We start from the raw sequence: 19,756 nt of genomic DNA on the forward strand, positions 1-19,756 counted from the left end.
GCCTCGGATACACGAGGCCCTAGGTTCGATTCCCCAGTACCACATATACAGAAAACGGCCAGAAGCGGCGCTGTGGCTCAAGTGGCAGAGTGCTAGCCTTGAGTGGGAAGAAGCCAGGGACAGTGCTCAGGCCCTGAGTCCAAGGCCCAGGACTGGCCAAAAAAAAAAAAAAAAAAAAAGTAAGACTGGTAATCTACAGGCAAGTAAAAGGAAGACACAATTCTAGAACAAGAGATTCTTAACCCTGTTCTCCCCATCTTTCTCCTCACATTTCAACTGAGAAGGTAGTTTAGCTATAGTCTTCAACTGGGTCTTCCATTTCAGCTCCTCAAGTATGTCTCTTGCACAGGGCTTCATCATTTTGTTCTACTTTTCCAAACTACCCAAAGTGCTCTCCCCTCCTTTAGAACACAAATTTAAAATTTCTGCTTAACTACTCTAAACTTCGGCTCCTCCTTGGATATTACTCTCCTCATCTTCAAAACACACATCCACGGCTCTTCCATGTGATGTTTCATCTACATCCTCCTTCTAGTACAGACTGGAAGACATTTTTGCCAGAAAGTTCTGTTGCCGTCTGCTACAGTAACTCGCCAGTTCCCATTTCTCTGACTCTGGGCTGTGTGGGATTGTTTCATGGTTCTGTGTTTTCATGGATGGTGACCCTGTTCCTCATTATGGGTTGGGGTAAATACACCACGCAGGCACCCTCGCGTGGCAGGGTGCATATCTTCTGTGCTCTCAACTTCTTGAACCTCTCCAAGGAGCATTGGTAGGGTTTTGATCTCTACGAACCAATGAAGACTTGAGTGTCTAGGTCTAAATGGGTAGATCAAGGACACACAAAAAGAAGCGAATCCAACTAGCACCAAACTCAAAGAAAAAAATCAAATTCATCATGTGATCTCAATCCTTAATCCAAACATGAGAAGTGAGTGCAAATGATGCAACTTTTTGTTCTTTTTTCTTGGCTTGATTCTAATGGAGATATGTAGGCCAGATTGACACCCCACACACACACACACACACACACACACACACACACACACACACACACACACCTTTTGAGTCTCCTTTCTGGCTACCTGAACATAGGTCCACAATCACTGGGGATCCAACTTCTAAAACCCAGCTCCACAAAGAAAATTTTCTGATTTTAACTGACATTGCAAGTATTTAAAAATTATCCCGAGGGGCTGGGAATGAGGCTTAGTGGTAGAGTGCTTGCCTAGCATGGATGAAGCATGGGTTCAACTCCTCAGTATCACACACATAAACAAAGGGAGAAAAAAAAAGGTGGACGTGGCACTGTGGCTCAAGTGGTAGAGTGCTAGCCTTGAGTGTCCAGGCCCTGAGTTCAAGCCCCAGGACTGGCAGGGGAAAAAAGTATCCTGAGGACATAAAATTAAATATTTCATCAAACCATCTACCATTTTTCTAGATAGGAATTAGGGAATGTGGGGAACTCATGATCATCTGATAATGATAGACAGAGCATAGAAATCTTGTTTAATCACAATGAGTTTTTCCACGGTGGTCTTACATAATAAGCCTGCTCAGTGTTGAACAGTCTCCTGAGATTAGCAACATTTGTCTTCGGAGATTAGTGAGATTTGTCTTCCGGGACTCTGACCCAAAGACTCTTTTGCCACAGAAGACAAGCATGGAAGTGTGAGGCTCGTTTGGAATGAATTCCTGGCAGCCCATCAAAACTAACTCCAATTCCAAGGAGGTCTGAGAGTGTCAGAGTGGACCACAGCCAACTGGAAGGACAAACAGCATGGAGCTCAGCGCTCCAGTGAATGGAAAGTAAGCACAAGCTGGTGGGGCAGGGACGGAGAGGAGATGACAAGGGTGACTCAGACAGAGGTCACCCCCAGCGAGCAACTGCTCACAGACGCCAGAGCTCCACTGGAGACTTTATAATATAAGAATAGCCCCAAATGATTCTTTTTCTTTGTGCTGATCAAAGTGATTTCCCAGCAGGACTGCTTTGAAAAGCATCACAAAAGTAGAAAAAGTTCTGAACCCCCTCTCTTCTTCATATCCCGGCTTCTTGGTAATGAGCGGAGGCAGGTGATTTATACAGCAACCATAACCTCTAGAGTTAACTTTATGCAAGTATGAGAAGTATTTTGTTTTTTATACATTTGCCTCAAACCCAAATGGATTTGGGCTGCTTGGTTTTTATAAGACAGTGGAGGAGGAGTTTCAAGGAAACATAGTCATGATTTATAATAGGCAATCATTTTCTGATCATTTTCCACTAAAGGGAGGAAAGAGATTAATTGGCATGAAGCAATTTCCAAGGTCAGCTCAGTGACTTTTCAGTGATGGGCAAACCATATTCTTAGCATCATAGAATTTTAAAGCTAGACAGCACCTTGGAGATTATCTCACCAAATTCCATTTTCTGGATGAGTTACCAAAAAATCAGAGATTGCTAGCACTTTTCACAAGGTAGCATGGTAGAATTGGCAAAACCAGAAGTAAAACAAAAGTTACACATAGGCTTGACTCAATCCTGTCACCTTCTCCCTATTAGTTGAGAAGCCACTTTAGATGTAACTCTTAGCAAAATACAATGGTCACTCCCTTCAATAATACAGGCTGGGTAAAATTACAATCCGGAATTTCCCAGCTGGTTAGATGATTAGACCGTTGCTATTCATGAAGGCATGGATATGATTTTATATCTGAAATGATACATTTCTGCCAAGAACATTGGCTGAGGCATTATTATTCTAGTCACTAGTATAATGAGAAAACTTACCTATAGATTCCACCCACTCCCACAGGGAATTCTCCTGAACTTCTAGAGAGCCATCTGTGTACACACAGTGGATGTATCCTAGATGGGAAGCTTCCTGGAAATACCAGACGCTAACTTAGGCATTGAAAATCAATTTTCTACAAACATTGATTAACTCAAATAAAGCATGCCTTCAAACTCATCTGACCAATATGATCTTGGATACAGTCTTTTTCTTCCTTCCTTCCTTCCTTTCTTTTTCCTTTCTTTCCATCTTTCCTTCCTTCCTTTCTCCTTCCTTCCTTCCTTCCTTCCTTGCTTCCTTCCTTCCTTCCTTCCTTCCTTCTTTCCTAGTCCTGTGATTTGAACTCTGGTCCTTGGCTCTCCCCCTGAGCTCCTTTTGCTCAAGGCAAGCACTATATCACTTGAGCCACAGCACCATTTCCAGCTTTTTCTGTAATTAATTGGAGATAAGAGTCTCATTGACTTTCCTGTTCAGGATGGCTTTGAACCATGATCCTCAGATTTCAGACTTCTGAGTAGCTAAGATTGCAGGTGTAAGCCATCGGTGCCTGGCATAGTATTCTCTAAGTAATTTTTCAACATGTATGTTGTTCTATCTATTAATAAAAGAACCAGGGCTAGAGGCATGACTTATCAGTATCACACCAGTCTACCAAGTGCACGGCCCTGGGTTCAACCCCAGTACTGCCAAAAAAAAAAAAAAAAGGGCAAAATGCATAATAATAATAATAATACTTGATTGTTCAAGTGAGGCTATAAGAAACTCTGGCCAGACACTAGCAGCTCAAGCTTTTAATCCTTGCTACCCAAGATGCTAAGATCTGAGGATTTCAGTTCAAAGCCAGCCTAAGCAGGAAAGTCTGTAAGGTTCTTATTTCCAATTAAACCAGCAAAAAGCCAGAAGCGGAGGTGTGTCTCAATTGGTAGAGCACCATCCTTAACTAAAAAAGCTAAGGGGGAGCACAAGGCCCTGAGTTCAATCCCCATACTGGCACAAAACAACAACAATATCTCTGAAGAAGTATGACTAGGTCAATCTGGCTCTCTGCTTTGCTGAATGCCAGTTTTCTTACCCTCGCTGGAGCTGCCCGGCTCTACACATTTCCTGACCCAAGACACAGAACAGCTGCCACTTAAATGTGCCTAGAATATTAGTGGCAATTGGTGAAATTGCCGACCGGTCCCTTTCGTGTTGTCATTTGAGCAGTAAGATCATGTTTCTGATCACAATCACATTTATCCACATGAAGAATGTGGTAAAGTCATTCCCTCAGGCTTCCCACAGCTCCGACCAGCATGCCCTTGTGAAAGTTTGTAGGCCTGCGTAGGTGAAGTGAGCTAAAATTCCACTCAGTGAACCATGCCCATGCCTGTCAGTCCTCCTTGTTTTTACATTTTCCCATGGTCCCTAGATCCTTTTGCCTAGTCTCACTGCCTTGCAGTTCTATTCCCTTGGTTTTATTTTTGTTTTGACTTGGGTTTTTTTTTGTTGTTATTTTTTTTAATGCTGTTGGTAGGGCTTGAGCTCAGGGACTAGGCACTGTCTTTTAGCTTTATCACTCAAGGCTTGGTGGTCTGCCTTTACTTCCTGCTTTTCGCAGGTTAACTTCAGATAAGAGTGTCATAGATCAAAGGCCTCATCTCTAAAATATATGCAGAACTAAAAAAATTACCTTCTTCCAAAACAAAACGGCAAAGAACCAATAGCCCTCTCATCAAGTGGGCTAAAGACTTACAAAGAAACTTCTCTGATGAGGAAATGAGAATGGCCAAGAGACATATGAAAAAATGCTCTACATCACTGGCCATAAAGGAAATGCAAATCAAAACAACATTGAGATTCCATCTCACCCCAGCAAGAATGTCATATATCAAGAAAACTAATAATAACAATTGTTGGAGGGGATGTGGCCAAAGGGGAACCCTACTTCATTGTTGGTGGGAATGTAAACTGGTTCAGCCACTGGGGCAAGCAGTATGGAGATTCCTCAGAAGGCTAAATATAGAACTTCCCCTATGACCTAGCAGCCCCACTTTTGGGTATCTATCCAAAAGACCACAAACAAAATCACAGTAATGCCACCAGCACAACAATGTTCATCGCAGCACAATTTGTCATAGCGAGAATCTGGAACCAACCCAGATGCCCCTCAGTAGACGAATGGATCAGGAAAATGTGGTACATATACACAATGGAATTTTATGCCTCTATCAGAAAGAATGACATTGTTCCATTTGTAAGGAAATGGAAGGACTTGGAAAAAGTTATACTAAGTGAAATGAACCAGACCCAAAGAAACATGGACTCTATAGTCTCCCTTATTGGGAATAATTAGTACAGGTCTAGGCAAGTCATAGCAGAGCATCACAAGGCCCAATAGCTATACCCTTATGAACACATAAGATGATGCTAAGTGAAATGAACTCCATGTTATGGAAACAATTGTTATATCACAGTTGTAACTACTTTCAACGTCCTATGTGTATCTGTAGCTTCTATTATTGATGATGTTCTTGTATCACATTCCTGTGGTTGTACATACACTATCTCTGTAATCTTATCTGAGTATATTGGAAACCGTGTTTACTGGTATTGGAAGTAGGAAATTCAAAGGGAATACCAAATTTAAGAGACACAGGGTAAAAAAAGAGAAACAACTACAAAAGCAATACTTGCAAAACTGTTTGGTGTAAGTGAATTGAACACCTCCGGGGGTGGGGGGAGGAACGGAAAGGGGGGGAGGGAAGGGGGTACGAGGGACAAGGTAACAAACAGTACAAGAAATGTATCCAACGCCTAATTTATGAAACTGTAACCTCTCTGTACATCAGTTTGATAATAAAAATTTGGAAAAAAAAAAAGTGTCATAGATTTCCCTACCTGGAATGGCTTCAGACCTTGGTCCTCAGGTCTCAGCTTCTTGAGTAGTTCAGACTACAGGCGTGAGTCACCAGTCACTGGTTCATTTTGGTTTATTTTGTGAAATAAAAACAATAAGGGAAATTTGAAAGAGTACAAGGGAGAGACAGGCTCAGGATCAGGCCTTTCAGGGCCTCTGGGAATCTCATCTGATAAGATGGTATAGTCTGGTTCTTTTGGTCTTTCGTTGATGTTTGAGTATATATGGTTACATATGTGTTTATGGCGAGGGCCATGCTAGAAAATTCTCTTTAATTGCCCCAACGATGCACAGAATATAATAGGTAATTTATTAAATCTAATGCAGTGCTGTGGCCTTTGCATTAGTTTCTTTGGGGCTCAGGTAATCTGATAAGGCATTTACAATTTATACTAACACCTCTCTGGAAAATTTTGTGACTATTCAAAGGAATTACTCTCTGGTTGTTCATCCCTTGCTGTAGATACTGGATATATGATGGAGAAACATGGAGAACAACACAGAGAAAGCTAAAATTAATAATAATTCTGATAATAGTGGGAAGAAACAAGTTGTGCCATAGAAAAAGAATGGACCAGAACTTAAGATGCCTGTTTTTAATAGCACATCCAATTAGTTCTTTGAGACCCAAATTTATTTATCCATGAAGATGGAGAATATGACACCTAAGAATGTTGCTACAGAGAACAAACGGTAGAGTTTATACAAAAGTGCTTTACAGACCATGAAGCACTAGTAAGGAAAAATTCAAGGAAAAAATTGCTATCAGTAGTGGCAGACTGGTTTAGCACTTGGTCAGACTTCCTGGGTTTATCTAATCTTCCTTTTCTTTCTTATTAGCTGTATGACTTTGGACTCCTACCATATATTAGCCTCTCTGGACCTGACTGTCCTCATCAAAAATGTGGCCACATCTTATAGGTAATTTTTTATGGCATAGATTGTGGTTTTTTATTGTCGAGGTGATGTAAAGAGGGGTTATAGTTACACACATTAGGTAGGGAGTACATTTCTTGTCAAACTTGTTCTAACTCCTCCCTTATTTTTCTCCCATCTCATAGGTATTTTAAGGATGAAATGAAGTATTCTTAAACCATAAACCTAACACAATATTTAGTATATGTAAAACATTCAGAACTGTTAGCTATTTTATCCTTGTTAGTATGCTAGCAACTTCATATAAACAAAGAACAGGAAAAAACGTAACAACAAACATTCAGTGTTCACCATGTGCCCAGTCTAAATGTTTTGTGGAAACAAATTATTTAACAGTAAAAATAGATTGTCATCTGCGCCTGGATTTTGCAGCGGGTCTCATGCATTCACAACACCCAAAAGGTCCCATAAACTTGCTCCTACATCAGATGCTAATCATAAGTTCTGGGCCCCTCATACTTTCATAAAGAGGGACTTTACAAAACTTCCTCCTCAAGATTCAAAAATTTGCTAGGCCACAGAACTCAGGAAGATACAAATGTTTTCCAGTTGTTAGAAAAGTAACAACATAGAAACAGCCATGACAGAGTGAGCCAAGGGGCAAGGGTGGGGGGTGGGAGACTAGCACAGAGCTTCCATGAGACTATAGACTGCATGACTAGGCAGTTTCCTCCTAGCACCTGGATGAGGCCACCATGCCAAAAGCTAACACACTGGCTAACTCTATGTGTTGGACACTTAAATCCCCGAAGTGATACATTCAATAGTATTTGCAAGTAGGGCTCATACAGGTAATTATGTAGGGATAACCTCATATATAGATTGAGTTATGCATGGATTAGTGAATTAATGGGTGAATGGGTTATGGAGGGAGTGGCTTAGTTATCAAAACACCCCCTGTCTGTCCCACTATGTAATAGCCCGTACTATCTTGAGACTCTTCCCACTTCCCTGTCTGCATGAAAGCCCTTGAGCTTGGACCTTCTAACTTCTATAACTGTAACAAACAAATCTCCTTGTCCTATAAATTACTCAATTCTCAGGTGTTCTCTTAGAACAATATTTTAAAAAATTGTTCTAAGTGTTTCTTGGAAGAATATCGTCTCATGAGAAGACAATCTGGGGAAGTAGAAAATACCTCACTCTGTAGTGGCCTTGTGGATGGTCACATTAATATATTAAAGATTCAAAAAGTGAGAAATACGTATAATTTGTTGCTTCAAAGATTCCTAGTCTCAATTGGCCATAGAACCCTTATTTCTATACGAATGTGTCTTGGGAACACCAACTGGGAAATGTTAAACGGAAAGACAACTCTTTCAGTTTACTACCCCAGAAGTAATACATACTTTTCCTAAACGTCATTAACACATTATCAAACAGGATTATATATCTGGATATGAAGAAATGGAATCGCATCTTAGATAATAGAGCTACCATGATCAGGAAATAGAGCTTTGAAACCAAGTGTTATTCACTAGATAACACTAGACAATAGCTTGGTTGTACTTCTCTGTCTTTTTAATGTCAAGTTTTGTCACATGACTTTCTATGGCCAATTTGGAATGGAGATGTCATGCAACTCTTCAGAAAATAGTTTTAGAAGCTAGTGCATTATCTAGTGTATCACATATTTCCCCCACAGGTGAGGTGGGTGCAGAAAGTTTGTCAAGAGGTAGCTTTTACCTACCTGGTTTCTTATATATTATAACGATCAGAGTCTATGTTACAACCCACAGTAGACATTCTGACAAAGACACATAAGAATCTTTGTTATTGTAACTCCATAAGAGTAAGGTGGTATTTATTACCACAGCCTATCCTATTCTAATACATAATACCAATTTAACAACCTTATCTCTATTTTATCCTGGCTCTTAGCTCCTGTTCTTTCTTCATTCTCACTTTTATCCAGAGACATCACCATTATCCATAAATTGAGTTCATCTTAAAAAAAAATACAGTTTTCAAAATGAGACTAAGAGAATCTTTTACAATTCAGAAACTCCATGTTCTTCATTCAACACTTCTCCTTCAATGTGGGGAGAATCAGCCTCAATAGTTTAGAAAGATTCATGCCTAATTTTATTGAAAAGGAAAATCAGTGCCTTCCCTTTGTAGATGGTGTGACTGAATAATTCATTGAAAGCTTCATTATCTATAATTGTGATAACACACACTTTACAATAAAGTATCGCACATATCAAATATCCTTGATACATTTCTGAGCAAATATGTGCACATATGTAATCAGCTGTGGTAATCAACTGCATATCAACAAAGAATCCAAGTGTTTCAGGGGCGTAAAGATGCCGTTACAGTGAACAATCATTTGGCAGTGTGGCTTATTTTAATAGACACATCACTTTAAAATAAGTCCTCACCATCTGCCACAGCCTCTAATTACAAATGCAACAAGAGCATAATTCACAATTGCATCATTAAAAAGTAAGACATAAGGGATTTAATGCATGCCTATGTCCTTTTTTAATGCTGCAGACGTCTGTTCATCTTGTGTTTCAGGCACACATGGGTGGTAAAACTTTCTTTCCCTCTATGCTGAAGTCTCCCAGAGAGGAAAGCACCACAGTAGTCAACAGGAAATCCAGGAAGGGAGCTTAGCTGACATACATATTCATAGTCTATAATCTTATCGATATTAGATTTACTTTTCAGCATTATTTTCCATATGCCAAAAAAACTGTAAGCAATGTGCACATGAAGATATTTCTTTTACAAGTCTGTTCAGCAAGAAATACAGGTAAGACATTGTCATCTGACTAACATAAGTAGCTCAGAAATGTGCATCTCCTGTAGGCTAATTATTCTGCAGTGCACTTTCTACCCGTGGGAAAACAGTGGCTCAATGCCCCAGGAGTCGGTGAGTGCCATAATAAGTATTAAAATATTTAATACTAATGCATCTAGCTTAAGGTCAATTTTCTATTTTTCCAATCAAATGCTAATTATTCAGAGTACTGAAAAAAAGAGGTGTCATGGAATCAAATGTTGATGTAGAAACATTGATTCACAAGGTGTCATGACTGAACAATTTGCCTGAAATAATGGTATTCTCTACCAGATACAGAAGCCTCATGGTTACAGTGTTACAGTTTTGAGGTCTAAATAGTAGCATTTGAAGAAAAGAGTAATTCACTCAACTTTGTCTTTAAAAATAAAACAATAATCACTTTATTGTATATTTTATTTTTCTGTGCCAGTTCTGAGGCTTGAACTCGGAGCATGAACACTGTCTCTGAGCATTTGGGGGAGGGGGGACATTGTTCAGTCATGGGGCTTGAACTCAGGGTTTGGGCACTTTCCCTGATCTTTTTTGCTCAAGACTAGTGCTCTACCATTGAGCCACAGCGCCACTTCCATCTTTTTTCCGAGTAATTTAAGGGTGATATGAGTCTCATAGACTTTCCTGACCAGGCTGGCTTCAAACTGCAATCCTCAGATCTCAACCTCCTGTGTTAGCTAGGATGACAGGTGTGAGCCACCAAGGCCAACTTCCCTGAGTTTTTTGTTCAAGACTTAGCACTCTACCACTTGAACCACAGCTCTACTTCTGGCTTTTTAGAAGTAAATTGAAGATAAGAGATAAGCCACCAGCAGTCAACTAAGACCCCATATCTAAATGCTATCACGTTGCCTGTTCAATGTCAACACATGAATAATGGGGAATATACTCACCTTCATTACTAGTCACTACAGAAAATTTGATAGAAGCATGTAAGAAGCAAGGACCAATGTGGAGGGGCATGTAAATGTACATGCATGCACATATGTATATACATAGAGCTTTGCAGTGGTATTCATGGGAGATGGATCTCAGGTCTCTCTACAGATCCCAAACGCTGAAGAATCAAACTAAACTTTATATCTTATGAGAAAAGATGTAGCACTTGCTTATAGACTCTGCAACTGCTCCTGTGTCATTTGTAGATTGCTTGTAATACTTGATAAGATGTAAATGCTGGGTAAACAGTTGTTATACCTCTTGTTTAGGGAATGTTGACAAGAAAATTTTTAAATACTTTTGTTTTGAGGTTGATTGTTTGGGGGCTGATTGAATTCTTAGCTGTGGAGGGAAGACAAAGTATGCAGATATTCACATGGCTCCTTTAATTCTGAACAAATAGCAATGAATAGCTTTTCCTAGACTTCATAGCTTCCTTGACTAACATAATCATTTTCACAATAGTAGTTTTTTGAGGAGTCATGCATGACTATTTTCTAGGCTAAGCAGAGGGGAAAACACGCATTACTTTCCTGGTTTGATAGCAAAATGTGCAAAGCTCCATGATTTCCCTTAGGTAGTTTGTTTCATGGTTCACAGACAGGTGGAATATGTTCTATTCTCCTACACTTCTGAAGTATTTGAAATATAAAATAAATATTCTTACCACAAAGCTATGTTAACAAAATATGCTATGCAATCAATCTGTACCTAACATTAAGCCAAGAAATCACCAACAGTAGCTTAGAATCCCTGATGCTTGGGCCTGAAAAATCCATTAACCTTATCCACTACCACCAGTAGGTTATTATTGCTTTCAGAGAAGTTAACTTAGGGTGCACTCACTGCTATTCTCATTCTCCTAGGCCTTCCCATGATTGCAATGGCTTCAAAACCACCATATTTGCTTCCAGACTCTTTTTAGCTCACTGCCTTTTAACACATACTAAATTTCTTTCTTTGTTTGTTTGTTTCCTTTCTGGCTCTTATGGTCCTTTCCTCATAGTAACTACTTCTCACTCGATGCCCAAATATACTTCTCACGTGATGCCCTAGTACCATTGGAACAGAAACAGAAATTTCCCCACTCCTCAAAAGGATCTGATGTGGATGGTCACTACCTTGCTCCCATTCAAGTTTAATCTTTTCCTGTCTTACATCCTATCTTCTGGTGTGTCTTGGTAAACTCCTTTCCCAGTCAGTCTACCATTCCCCCCCTCACTTTTGGTGAAACTTTATTTTATTATCATTAAATATTAAATTATTATGATAATAGCTCTAGCAATCACAATTGATAATATTCTGAATTTTTCATTTAGATAGCTAGACTCATCATCTATATCTTTTTTGTGATCTCAAAAGATTTTATTGACCTCTTCAAGCTTTAGATTCTGTTACTCCAAGCTTCTGTCATTCCACATTTCAATCAATGATTATTCAGTTATCACAGAGACCACTGTATACCCAGAAGGCCACAAAAGAAAACCCTATTGCTAGAGTGTATCACAGTTTCAAAACCTATGTCACAAACACACAACCATGTTTAAGACTTTCAACCCAAATCACAAGTTTTATTACTAAAATATAAAACAACTTCTCAATAAAACTTTTCCATTCCATTTCTGAAAATAGCATCATGTCACTTTCTCACCAATTTATAAGAGAATTTAAATATAAAAGAATCATAGAAACGTGGACCTGATGGTGTTCTGGGAGGACAATGACTCCAGTTCACCTTTTTGTCTCCAGGCAGAAAGGAAAGTCCCTAAACCAACTCAGAATGGTAGGTTGGTTGCAAAAATCCAGAGAAGTCTTCTCCTTGCCTCCTTCTCAGCCCTCTAGTTCATAGTGATACACTTGAGAGCCTCCCAACCCTGATAGATAGATAGGAAGCTCTCTCTAAGCTTCTTTCTACCTTTGAAGACCCTCCTTTCTATCAGTGGAGAGAAGGATAACTATTCACCTCTTTCTCAAAAGAATAGCCTTCTCAATGAGTTATTGGCTGAGCCTCTCATAGTCTTTCCTTATTTTGATTAAATAATACACATCTTTTTATTTTGCCATTATTTTCATTTTGCTGATACTATTTGGTGAGCATTCATCTTTTTCCCCAGAAATGTTACAAACACATTACATTGTGGCTGGTTTTTCTATCAAATTCTAGTACGTATGGCTTCTGCCATTTTGAGTTTTCTTTATTACCACGAAGTGCAGGTTTTTCCCAGATCAAATTTTGCATGTCTAAATTCTGTCATGAAGATTCAATTTTCTAGCCAATAACAGATTCCACTATGAGTCATTTTAGTCATTGTCAGTTTTATTTTGTTACCATCACTTCTTCAAGTAATAGCCATTATGACTCTGATGCAAGAATGATAGCTTGTATTTATTTCTGAGAAAGTTGTCAGCAGTTGTTGTAAAAGCAGAAAGCAAGAAAATAGACACATGTATTTATATATACACACATATATGTTTCAAATAAATATATGCATATATAAATACATACATGTATAAAATACATATATATGTGCAGAAAAAGGGAGAGAAGAGAGAGGTTGGAAGCAGAGAGGATGGAAACAGTAGTCAAGAAGAAAGATCCAGGGCTGAGATTATGGCCTAGTGGCAACAGTGCTTGCCTCCTATACATGAAGCCCTGGGTTCAATTCTACATGTATAGAAAATCACCAGAAGTGGCTCTGTGGCTCAAATGGTAGAGTGCCAGCCTTGAGCAAAAAGAAGCCAGAGACCGTGCACAGGCCCTGAGTCCAAGGCCCAGGACTGGCACAAAACAAAGAAGAAGAAAAGAAGAAGAAGAAGAAGACGAAGAAGAAGAAGAAGAAGAAGAAGAAGAAGAAGAAGAAGAAGAAGAAGAAGAAGAAGAAGAAGAAGAAGAAGAAGAAGGATCCAGAAAACATTGAAACAAAGAATCATATCAATAGAAGCCAAGAAAAATAAAAAGCTCTATCTTTCTTTTCAGTATAGTAGTTTTACTCCATTTATAGTCAAATTCATAGTTTTCAAAATGTCTTTTTGTCCAGGTGGTAGAATCCTTACACACATTGTTCAGCTGTAGTAGACTTTTTCAGTGACTGTCTAGCTTCATAAAATTATATGTTAAGTCATAAGAACGGAACCCATATATCATCCACTTCAATAGCTTGACCAATGATCTATGAAAAATCAAGGTGTAGCCATGATTGTTTTGTCAGCCCCTTGATTACCCAGTCATACACCAAAAAATATAAGACATTCAAGGCACCGTGTATGGTGCTAAGTGCTGAAGATAGAGGAGTGTAGGACACTGCCTGAGCTCCTATCTATCCTCATGCACCAAACAGATTTTACAACAGGACAAAGAAATGAATATGAGCAATTTTTTTTGAAAGAATAAATAGTGTGGAAAGACAGAGCAATGAGGGAGAAGCGCAGGGGAAAAGTAAAGTTGGAGTTGAAACCTGAAGGTAAGACCTGTGGAGCTAGAAAATGACAGCTGAGCAGAGATAGCATATACCTTGAAACCAGAAAGAGCGCCAACATCACAAGGAACAGAAAGTTTCAAAGTTAGAGTTCAAGTGAAAGACTGCAAAATAGCACATCTCCCTCTAACCAAAGTGTAAATTGGTAGACCAACAAAATGTTTTCTTTTCAATAACTTTACTATCTCAATATTCGAGAGGACCATTAGAGGTCTGAAGTTAGAATGTTAACTCCCCTGTTTTCCACCAGATTGGTCTTCAATTCAACCTTAAGTACTCATAACTCACTTCCCACAAAATTGCAAGTGTACAAGTCATATTTCATATTAGCAAGTCTAAGATTACATATTTTAATCTGCTTGAGGGATAATTGGGGTTCTGCTCTTGCTCGAAGTTCCTGAAACATAATTTTCCCTATTGGTTTAAGCCAGTTTGTGAAGCCCCAAGGAATATTTCAGCAACAAAGGCCTTCCCCCATCAAACACAGGAAGAAAACTAACTTCATTTCCTCTGTTCCTTCCTGCCACAAATCTACCTTCATATCAGAAGATAAACTGACCCCCAAACACAGGTGTAATTCAATATTCTATTTCAAATGCCATCAGATTGGAAACCCAAGTAATTAACAGCTCACTAGGGACTCTATTGAAATAAAACCAACTTTGATCCTATTCCCAAATCCCTGGCAAAATGGATGGGCAAACCAACCCCCTCTGCTTTCGCATAAATTGAAATGAATAACTGTATCAGGAAAATGCACATGCAGGAGAGTAGGATGGGGGTGTGTTTCCAGCTTGATTATTAAAGGAGCTAATCTCAGCGTTGGCATGGGATAAACAGACGACCACAATTACTCTCCATCCTGATTTAAGCCGGCATCTTAGCTCTCTGGTATGTTGGGGGCAGAGTTACATGACATGTGATATATTCTCATTTTAAGGTAAAATCCCCTGATAGTTTTATTATACCCCAGATAAGGGCTGTATTTTATTTCTAACTTGTTTATCTAGATAGACAGCCTTCTACTCCAGCAAGTGACTAAACCCAAACTTACATAGTTTCACATCGTTTTCAGACATTTTTTCCTCTTCTTTTTATTTTCAAATGCCTTGACTATCCAGAGTGGTTGACACAGCTTGGTTCTGACAACATATGGGATTTATCCAAGATTGAAGGATCCCTACTGTTGGATCACTTTCAACTTCACTTGTAGCTGTAATATAATAAGGGTGACCACTAGCTTAATTCCTGCTTTTTGTCAGGCACTGTATAAGACACCAGTTTGTTTTCTTCCCAGCTCAGCTTTTAACCATACTTTCAAGGTCCCTCCCAGTTATAACGACAAATGATTGGCAGAGGTCTCAGTATTTCAGGTACTTAGACCTCGCTGTGGCTAAAAAGCAATGACTTCCTACTTAAGTCTACAAGACAACTAAAAATAAATCTCTAGCATCCCTTCATTTTTCATTTCCCTCCTTGGTCTTAAAACTTGGGTCAGAAAAACCTTGAAACTACTAGAATAAAACATAGGGGCAAAAAAAAAAAAACCCATGGAAGGCAACACACTTCAAGATACAGGCATTATTGAAGACCTTCTGAGTAGGATTCTAATAGCTCAGGAATGAAATGGCAATGAAATGGCAAATATAGTTGCACCAAATTATAAAGCTTTTGTACAGCAAAAGAAACAATTAACAGAAAATCTCTTCCAGCAATTCATCTGACAGGGGATTAGTATCTAGAATATAAAAAGAACTCAAAAAGTTTCAATACTGAGACAACAAATAATTCAGACAACAAGCAGGCGACTGACTTAACTGAATGGACACCTTTCAAATGAAGAAGTACAAATGACCAATAAATAAATTAAAAATATTCAACATCCTTAGCCATCAGAGAAATGTAAATGGAAACTACATAGAGTTTCTATGTCACCCCAGTCAGAATGTTCATCATCAAGTAAGAAAATAACAAGTACTAGCAAAGATGGCCTGATGGGATTGGGGTTGGAGAGAGCCTCTCATGCACTGATAATAGGAATTTGAATTAGTACAGCTGTTCCTCTAAATTTTTCAATTAAAATTCCCATATAAGCCAGCTATGCCAACTACAAGTATATATATATATATATATATATATGCATATATACATACACGTACATATAAATATAGAGAGAGACTAGAGTTAGTTTATTAGGAAGATAACCGCACCTTCATGGCTATCATGACGATCTTCACAAGGTCCAATTGTGGAATCAGTGTAGGTCCACCAGAAGAAAACATGGTGTGAAATGATGTTGTTTGTTGGAAAAAATGGATGGAACTGGAGACCATTCTGTTAAGTGAAATGAGCCAAGACCTGTTTGTTCTTTTTTGTGGAATCGAATAAAAAGCAAAACAAAACAAATTCTTCAAAGTAATAAGGAGGTATATGGGGGAGGAAAAAGCAAAATAGAGTTTCAGAAAGACAAATAGGGTGGATATAATCAATACATTGTGTGTGTGTGTGTGTGTGTGTGTGTGTGTGTGTGTGTGTAGTAAGGTCATGATGAAAGTCTTACTGTGTACAACTTAGTACATGCAAATTTAAAAATGAAAATTTTTTGAGCAAATGCATATTTGACTATATTGTAGTCATATTAACCACTCAATAAATTTCTGGTTAAAATTTTGTAACTCCTTGGGGTTGTAGGCATGGCTCTATTGCTAGAATGCTAGTCAATGTGAGAAAATGTCAGGTACCAAGTTCAAGTCCTGGATTTGGACCTAAAATGAATTTGTAACCCCTAACCCTATGTCATCCCTTTTCAAGGATGAAGGCACAAAATTAAATGTAATGGAGGCATGGTACTAATAGGCAATGTCTTGTTCCAGACCCTCTCCCAATAAAGGTACTTGAAAGTCTCCAACTACTGTCCTAAACCTACAGTTACCTGGAAATCCAGAAACATAGATAGATAGATCATAGATAGATCATTCCATAATGAGATAACCCCTGCAAGCAGAAGCAATTGTCTTGTAGGAACTGAACTGCTCCTCAAGCAATTAGGACCTGAACTAGAACTGAAACATACCAGAGTTTGACCAAGAAATGCCTAATGCGTACTTCTCTCCTCCACTCCAATTCTTCCTCTATATAAACCTCCATTTAAATTTCACATCAGTAGCCCAAAGATGGGCTAGGAGCTTTCTGAAAAATTTCTTTTGCATTTCCAACATAGCTATGGTGGTTAAATCCTTTCCTACCTTTTCACCATCACTTCTAATTTGCATTTTTGGAGTGAGTGGCTTCATCTGATATTAGAGATCCCAGAGTTGAGCTTTTGGCCTAAGACCCTAAACATACCAACCGGTCATGTTGTCGTTGATGACTTTGCAGAAGTCATTATACCCACTGTCAACTCATTCCTTCTGCTAAAAAAACACGTGGGAGAGGACAAGGGATATTACAAATAAAACCTGCCTCAAAGAGCCAGTGTGTGGTGCCAATTGAAAGTGTGAAATTATAAAGTATATTTAAACAAAATTCTACATGTGTATAGTATAGTATGAATGTATTGTCAAGTATTATTTATGAACTACAAATTGACAAGCAGGGAGCTAGATCCCTTACTTCTCCAATTCCCACATTGGCCAGACACGGAAGTATTATTCCCATTTTACAGAGAGAGAAGTGGGTGTACACAGAGGAGAAAAATGTCCTGCCTGAGGTTTTGCTCTAATAAAAATGCTGCCCATGATGATAAAGTATTCTCAGCAAATATCCTGGCAAAGAGAAGCTCCACTTGAGACATTTACCTGTCTTCTGAATTCTTTTTTGAAGTTCTCAGAAATAATCTGCAAATGTTGCATGTATGTAATCACAATGCATATATAGGAAATAAATGCACATCTGTAAGAAATGTACATCTAAATACATTAAGCTGCAAGTCATAAAATGAAATTCATAGGTAGAGAATGAAAAAAAAAAAAGGCATTGAATCAACTAGCAACTCGCATACTCCCTAAATGAGCATGTGCCAAAGGGAAGAAGGTAAACCGCTGGGGCTAGAAATTCCCTGAAGGCATCACAAGTACAGATACTGCTGGGTAAAATATGGTAGCTTCCATTTGATGAGATGACACTGCTTCCCAAATTTTCTTTGTCTTTCTAGGCCAAGTGATGACAAAATTGAATTGGATGGTATCTTCTCAATGTGGGACCACCAAAGTCAATAAAGCAGAGAGGAACAGGCTGAAGGTTCACACAGGACAGTTTTACTGACTCAGACTAGGAGACATATATGCCTCCCTTGCTCCTTGCATTAGCTGGACGTAGTCGGTGGCTCTGCCCACATGAAAGGGACAGGGCAGTCCCATCTTATGTCACCCAAACAGGAGGTGAGAAAGAGAGGAAGCCTTCTCTGTTGCCATCACCACTTTATTCCAATGCAAAGGTGTTTTGCTAGTATTGGCTGAGTTTTAGGAAAAAGTTAGATCCTAGCCCTGTCCATGAAGGTCTTTCGTCCTGATAACAGAAACAGGAAGAGACAGTTTACTCTAAAATAAGACAAACTGTGGTTTACGTTCTAAGCTAGAAGTAAATGTGGAGCACTGGAAACACAGAGAAAGGAACAATTCATCTCCTTGGGGTGAAAGAGAATATGTAGCCTTTGAGTGGTGATTACACTAATTTTTATGTCACTCAAATAAGAACTTCGGTGGTTTATTGCACAGATTCTCCAGTGCTTTCCCAGAATGGTTCCCAATAGCTGAAGGAAGTAGGAAGCCGTAGCAGAAAACCCTGAAAGTGCCTGCCTCACCTCACCCTTGCAGTGAATCCCACCTGTGCAGTACCAATCAGTGCACATCACAACTCTATTTCCATTCAACTCATACCACTTCCCCTCCAATCCAAGCTACAGGTAAAGCTAATAGTGAGTGAACCTAATAGTGAGTGTCGCTGACTGCTGGTATGCTTAGTACAACTCCGCATGCTTCACTTCAAACCAAGCTTCTAGACCGTGTGCAGAACAGCAAGCTGAAAATTATCGAGAGCCCAACATCCAGCCTTGTTGCCCTGTCCTGCTTAAGAAGGAGCAGTATTGTTTAGGAAGGAGTCACCTTACTTCTCCACACCTCAAGTTGTCCAATCATAAATATAAAATGATGATATATAATACATATGAAATTATTACATATACATAGATATAACCCTGTACATATATGTGTATGTATGTGCCATTTTCAAACATATTACTTCCTGTAATATAATTCTCTATGATGACAGCATCACTTAGTTCACAAAAGCCCATCCATAGCAGAGGTAGACGCTATCAATTACTTCCCTCTGTGCTGCCATGCTTTCGGTAAGAGATGGAAAACCAAAACCTCTCCTTCCCAGACTGTCCCACAGTGAGAGTTCAGCCTGAAGCATGGAAGGATCCTCTAAGATTTCAAAGGTGTGAGTGCAATGGTAACCACCTGCCTATCCCATTACTTGCTTTCCTCATGGCAAGCACAGGCCAGGAAATAGGAGGCTTTCCGGTAGCAGCATTCTGGGTCCAGCTGCCTGGGCAGTTGCACAGTGGTAGAAATGATGGAGGCTTCCTGATTCCCAGCATCTTGATCCTAGGATCAAAAGTTGGGGCTGGGGGGGGGGGGGAGGGAGTTTCCTTCTGCATATACTAATAGTGGTAGCGCTATAGTGGTGGTAGCTTCCCTAAGAGAAAAGTTCCATATTTTTCTGGAAGTTGTTTCTGAAAACCTAGCCAAGCAGTTCCTGCCCAAGGGATCCTTATAAGTATTTTATTCCTTCTATAAAATGTCACTTTGTTTAAAATACCCGAAGTGGTCTCTGTTTAATCCATTAATTAAACAGTCTTCAGTCCTTCTGGCTGTTCTTGACCTCAAACTCCCTGGTCTGTGGAGGACAATAAAGTTGAAAA

The sequence above is a fragment of the Perognathus longimembris genome, chromosome 4 (genome assembly GCF_023159225.1).
Source record: "Perognathus longimembris pacificus isolate PPM17 chromosome 4, ASM2315922v1, whole genome shotgun sequence".
In the NCBI taxonomy this organism is placed as follows: domain Eukaryota; kingdom Metazoa; phylum Chordata; class Mammalia; order Rodentia; family Heteromyidae; genus Perognathus; species Perognathus longimembris.